Raw genomic sequence first — 7,007 nt, 5'->3', positions numbered from 1 at the left:
TGCCTGTGCCATAGACTCTTTCTCAGAGCAATCTTACACTCATTCCCATTTCGCAGGACAGTGTGTTTTTCTCAAATAATCCTGATATTATCCCTGAAGTTCCTATTGAGAAGAATTCCCCAGAGACTGTCCCTGTTGTTAAGCCCAGTCAGAGCTTTTATGTAACCAGATTGAGTAGAATTTCAGACCCAATACAAAATACACAGCGACTTGGACTTGAGTTTGATTTGTTATTAATATTGAAATGTTATCTAGCATATATATTGTCTTGTTCTCCTATTGCAAGTCAAACAAATCAAAGAGGGAGAATGTAGATCATTATGTTTAATGTTCCTGTTGAGCCACTGTAGCTAGACAGCACGTGCATATAAGTACTGAGCACGTGGGAAAACAGTACCATTTTTGTACAGTCAGACATAGTGAGTACAGGCATGAATGGAGATGCACATGCAAGTGTGTTTGAAGTAACAACTCCACCTCCGTAAACAACACAATTAACAAAAAAAATGAGGGTTATGCTACTCAACACCAGGAGTTTAAATCTCAAAATGCACACGCTCGAAGCACTCCTCAATATGGAGAATGTCGACATCTGTGCAGTAACTGAAACCTGGTTCAAGGCTCCAGAGAGCACCCCAGCACTACTGGGCTACAACTCGTACCACACGTTTGGGCCACAGAACACGGACCGAAACACAAAAGGAGGGGGTGTATCCATATTCATCAAGGATACCTACACCTCCAGGTTAGTGGCGCAGCATGATACCTCTGAGATCATCCATGTGCAACTAACATCGGACAAATCTGCAGTGCAAATTGTGGCCTGGTACAGATCACCCTCCATGACCCAGGATCACCACTCCACCTTTCTGGAGACAGTGGAAAACATGAAGGTCCTACTGAACACCCTGATATTGGGCAATTTCAATTACCCTAGCATTCACTGGGAGAACTAATCGAGTACAAATTCCCAGCCCCAGCGCTTCCTGGAACTCATCAACTCAAACGCCTTGGATCAGCTGGTAAACTCCCCTACCAGAAGTGAAAACATATTGGACCTGGTTATCACCAACATGGGCGACAGGTGTTCCACACCGGAGGTCAACCTGTCACTGGTTAGATCAGACCATAAACTAATCACTTTGGATTTCCACACCCCACCACCACCCCCAACTAAGGAAACCACAGTAAAAAACTTTTCTAAAGCAAACTTCACCTTACTTAAGACAGAGGTGGTAAGTTTCACAGCCCCCACACTAAAGGATAATGCTGCCCAAGATGCAGAAACCTTTACAAATGCACTCTATGAGTACCTACAAGGATGCATGGATCATGCTATCCCTAGCAAAACCAAGTCTCACTCCTCTAAGAGAAGGAAACCAGTATGGTGGACCCCTGCAATAAACAGGCTATACAATAGAAGGAGGAAACTAGTTCAGAAAAAAAGCAAATAGCAAGAAGGAAAGACATCCCTGATCAGTATCAGTAAGAAACTGAGGTCCCTCATGAAATCATCAAAGGATAACTTTGAAAGAAAAATAGCCGAGGATTCAAAAGATAACCACAAAGCCTTCTTTAGCTATGTTAAGAATCTAAGTGGCAACTCACAGATATGCACTGAACTAGTGCAAAATAGCACAAACTATACAGAACCTACTGATATTGCCAACATACTGGCAGATAGATTCAGTGCAAACTTCACCCCCCTCTCACCTCCGAAAGGGCCCACAACAATACCAGAAAAGTGTAGTGTCCCAAAAATCACAGATGCACAGGTGAAAACAGCCCTTTCAAAAGCCAAAAACACAGCATCAATGGGACCAGATGGTGTCCCAGGCTGCATCTTGCATGAACTACAGAATGAACTAACCCCCCACCTAAACATGCTGTTCAACCTCAGCCTCTCCACAGGCTACGTGCCCATAGAATGGCACACAGCAACGGTTATTCCTCTCCACAAAGGAGGGGCCACAACTGACCCTGGTAACTATTGCCCCATAAGCCTGACTAGCCTGGTCTGCAAGGCTATGGAGCACATCATCATGGAACTCATTAACAAAGACATTGGAAACCTCCAAACACTTGACTTGACCCAGTTCGGCTTTGTTAAGGGCAGATCATGCCTATTAAAGCTGGTTGACTTCTTTGAGACAGTCACCAAAGCCATAGACGAGGGAAAGGTGGTTCACACAGCCTACTTTGACCTCGCCAAGGCTTTCGACACCATTCCCCACTCAGGTATTACAGAAAAACTCACCAGCCTGAACATAAATCCCTCCGTCATGAGATGGGTTGCCAACTGGCTTACAGACAGAACTCACACGGTAACAATAGCAAGCTCCAGGTCCACCTCTAAACCAGTCACAAGTGGTGTCTTGCAAGGCTCGGTCCTGGGACCCCTACTGTTTGGCATATACTTCTCAGAAGTACAGGCAAACACAGGAGGACTATGGCTAACCAAGTTTGCTGATGACTTCAAACTGGGAGCGATGATTGACTCTCTGGCTGACACGAACATCCTCCAAAAGGGCCTTACTGGGTTGGACATGGCCTTGTATGTCAGGCAGAGATCACCTCTGAGTAGGCGGTATGCAACCGAGTACAGCTGGAGTTTCTTCAGTCGAGCTGCATAGGGCATCTCTTTGAGGCCAGTGATCCTCTTGGTGAGGTACTTCTGTGGTCTTTCCAGCTGTTGCAGGTGTCTTGTAAGGTACATCCCAAATGGGGTATTGTACTCTATGATGGGTCTGATGAGTGATGAATAGAGGGGCACAATGACCTCTTTTTATCTGGATGCAAACCCTTTTGTGATTAGGTGGGCCACATAGAAGGATTTTCTAACCAGTTTGGCAATGTGATTATCAAAGGAGGGATTACTATCTACTTGGGTCCACAGATCCCTTATTAAATTTTCCGTATTTAGGGGGCTACCACCTATGTGATAGTTTGTGTGTACTTTGTTTTTTCCAAAGGGGATGACTATGCCCATTTTGGCATTTAGCTTGAGGCCATGATTTTGACACCAGGTATCCGTCTCAGTGAGACCCTTTTGGAGGATGTCTGTGTCAGCTGGAAAGTCAATTATAGCCCCTAGTTTGCAGTCGTCTGTGAACTTGGTCAGCTATAGTCCTCCTGTGCTTGCCTGTACCTCTGGGAAGTATATGCCGAACAGGAGGGGTCCTAAGACTGAGCCCTGGGGAATTCCACTTGTAACCGGTTTAGAGTCAGATCTAGTTCCCGCAACTCTCACCATGTGGGTTCTGTCCATGAGCCAATTGGCAACCTATCTTGTGGCATAGGGGTTTATGTTCAGGCTGGTGAGCTTGTCTATAATACCAGAATGGGGAATGGTGTTGAAGCCCTTTGCGAGGTCTAGGTATGCTGTGTGTACCACCTTTCCCTCATCTATAGCCTTGGTAACTGTCTCAAAGAAGTCCAACAGGTTTAGGAGGCATGATCTGCCCTTAACAAAGCCGAACTGGGTAGGGTCCAGTGTCTCTGTTAATGCGTTCCATGATGATGCACTCTATAGCCTTGCAGACCAAGCTAGTCAGGCTTATAGGGCAATAGTTCCCAGGGTTTGTTGTGGCTCCATCTTTGTGGAGTGGAATAACCGTTGCTGTGCGCCACTCAATGGGTACATAGCCTGTGGAGAGGCTGAGTCTGAACAGTGTGTTTAGGTGAGGGGTTAGTTCGTCTTTGAGCTCATGTAGGATGCAGCCTGGGACACTGTCCAGTCCCATTCATGCTGTGTTTTTGGCTTTGGAGAGGGCTGTTTTAACCTGAGTGTCTGTGATTTCAGGGGCTCTACATTCTTCTGGTATGGTTATGGGCCCTTTTGGGGGTGAGAGGGGGATGACGTTTGCACTGAACCTGTCTGCCAGGATGTTGGCAATATCGGTTGGTTCAGTGTATTTTGTGCGATTTTGCATTAACTCCGAGGAGATCTGAGCATTGCCACTTAGATTCTTGACATAGCTAAAGAATGCCTTGTGGTTATCTTTGGAGTCCTTGGCAATTTTTCTTTTGAAACTCCACTTGGACAATTTTAGGAGGGATCGTAGTTTCTTGCTGATACTGATCAAGGATGTCTTCCCTTCCTGGGATTTTACTCTTTTCTGTACTAGTTTCCTCCTTCTATTGCACAGCTTGTTTATGGCAGGGGTCCACCATACTGGTTGCCTTTTCTTGGAGGAGTGAGTCATGGTTTTGCTTGGGATAGTACGATCCATGCATTCTTGTAGGTGCCCGTAGAATGCATTAGTAAAGGATTTTGCAGCTTGGACAGCGTTATCCTTTAGCGTGGGGTCTTTGAAACTTTCCACCTTGGTCTTAAGTAACGTGAAGTTTGCTTTTGAAAAGTTTTTCACTGTGTTTTCCTTGTCTAGGAGTGGGGGCAGTATGTGGATATCCAAAGTGATATGTTTATGGTCAGATCTAACCAGCGACGGGTTGACCTCCGGTGTGGAACACCAGTCACCCATGTTGGTGATGACCAGGTCCAATATGTTGTCACCTCTGGTGGGAGTGTTGACCAGTTGATCCATGGCGTTTGAGTTTATAACTTCTAGGAAATGTTGGGCAAGGGAGTTAGTACTTGAGTAGTTCTCCAAGTTAATGTTTGGGTAGTTGAAATCACCCAATATTAGGGTGTTTGGTAGGACCTTTATGTATACCAGTGTTTCCAGAAAAGCGGAATGGGGGTTCTGGGACATGGTGGGTGATCTGTAGCAAGCTACAATTTGAATTGCAGTTTTGCCCGTTGTTAGATGCACATGGATGATTTTCTGAAGCATCATGCTGTGCCACTAACCTGGAGGTGTGGGTATCATTGATGAATATGTATACTCCCCCACCTTTTGTATTTCGGTCCGGGTTCTGTGGCCGAAATGTATGGTATGAGTTGTAGCCTGGTAGTGCTGGGGTGCTCTCGGGAGCCTTAAACCAGGTTTCTGTTACTGCACATATATCGATTTTCTCCATACTGAGGAGTGCCTCAACTGCATGCATTTTGAGGTTTAGACTTCTGGCAATTATTATGTAAAGCTCTCTGTCTCCAATGAGATCATTCTTTGGTTAATGCATAAGCTTTCAGACATATGTAAGTAGCCAATATTAATTGTAATCTGTGTATGTTACAGGACACAGTTTCAGGAACACAAACCTCTCAACTGTCCCTGATTTTGACTCAAATTTTAGGTCTTTCCTTCTTAATACAGCTGACTGGTAGTGAATTGCGCATAATAAATAATGCTTGTATTTAAATCTATAGAGTTGTTTCAATTCAGAAAATGTAAAGTAATTCACATTCTCTTAGTCTGGAAATGGGTCAAGTTAATAGTGCTAATATTTTAAAAGTAGCCTTTACTGTCCCTGACTATTTCTGGATTTGTCCCTGTTTCTGTTGATATTTGGAGTTTTATTAGAAATGTACCTTGCAGGATGCGGCAGTAGCAAGTCCTGCCCAAACCCTGCCAACCATCCAACAATCGATGAAAGTAAAGTAATATTCATACCGATGGAGGCATGAATATTCATTGTCTATTCAGTTTACCCTTTTCCTCATGGTAGTGTGATCTCAGAGTTTGTATATTTAATTTGCAGGGGATGTGGGGGGTGCAGGGGGGCTTGCCCCCTACAAAAATGAAGGAAAAAAGTACTTGCAGTTATTCCACAATCAACAACGAATGTATGCATGATATTACACTGAAATCTGCATGGCTGTCAATCATGCATCTTTTCCATACCACAACATGCCAGTTTCACCTGTCAGTCACTGAGGCTATGCCCACTTCTGTGCAGACCAGCCAGAAAGGTACATTACTAATACAATGCCGAGATTTGTCTCTGACTGGTTGAGAGCCATGCTTATACAGATTTATATTAAGGATTGATAAATACATTTTGAAACATTATTTACTATAAAAGTACTATTCAACTGACAGGATAAGGAGAGACATGAGAGAACACTTTTTAGTAGCACACCAGGCAGACATTTATTTGACATGTATTGTCATGCATAGGTGACTAATTAGCTGAACCTACCACGGAAGGAAATGTGATATTCTTGCTGCCTAAGGGAGGGAATATGGGTGGAGTAATTTGAGAATGAACTGAAGCACATAAAAGTTGAATGTCTGAAAAAGTCTGTTATAGGATCATAGGATCATAGCATCATAGGAGGTTACTAGGCTAATGGCCCCAGGACCCTTACACGCCTAGCCAAGTACAACCCCTGTTCTCAAGAACATGAAGGTATTAAACGGAGCTAAGTCAACAATGACTGCTCCTGTTCAAGAGGGACACAGGTGAAACTCCTGGGGTGAATTTGCAGTTTCCCATCTAATCATTCAAATTACACTTAAATAGGGTCAGCGAGGGGCTCTGTTTCACCTGAATTGGAAGTTTGCTCTGGAGGAGAGGTAACCTCTGTGAAACATCTGTCTCCCCAGCAAGTCCCGTTGCTGTCACATACTAGGTTGAGTTCTCTAGAGCAAGTGCATCTTATACCATTTGATTTATAAATGTACAACATTTCTATTAGAGCAGGATCTGAGATTGCTTTATATGCAAGACAGAGGTTGCCTCTGAATAGTCTGTAAGACACAGAGTATAGTGACAGTGATTTCAGTCTGTCAGTGTATGACATATGCTGAAGACCCTGAATTTTCTTTATAAGAAACCTATGAGGTTTTTCCAGTTGCTGCAGGTGCTGTACTCTATTATTGACCTGATGAGTGAGGAGTACAGGGGGGTTATAACCTCTTTTTTTCTGGATGCAATGCCCTTACTTATAAGGTGGGTGACATAGAAAGCCTTTCTTACCACTGTGGAGACATGCTGATCAAAGAAAGGTCGCTATCAACATGTGTGCCCAGATCTTTCACCAGTGATTGCACATTCAGGGTATTGTTATTAATGTGGTAATCTACAGGGATGTCACCCTTGCCGAAGGGGGTGATAATGCATTTTTTTGCACTGAGTTTTAGCCCATGACATTTGCACCA

This window comes from Protopterus annectens, chromosome 2.part2 (assembly GCF_019279795.1).
Source record: "Protopterus annectens isolate FY-2018-M chromosome 2.part2, PAN1.0, whole genome shotgun sequence".
NCBI classification, from domain to species: domain Eukaryota; kingdom Metazoa; phylum Chordata; order Ceratodontiformes; family Protopteridae; genus Protopterus; species Protopterus annectens.
The sequence above is the reverse complement of the archived record's forward strand: the minus strand, read 5'-3'. Positions refer to the sequence as shown.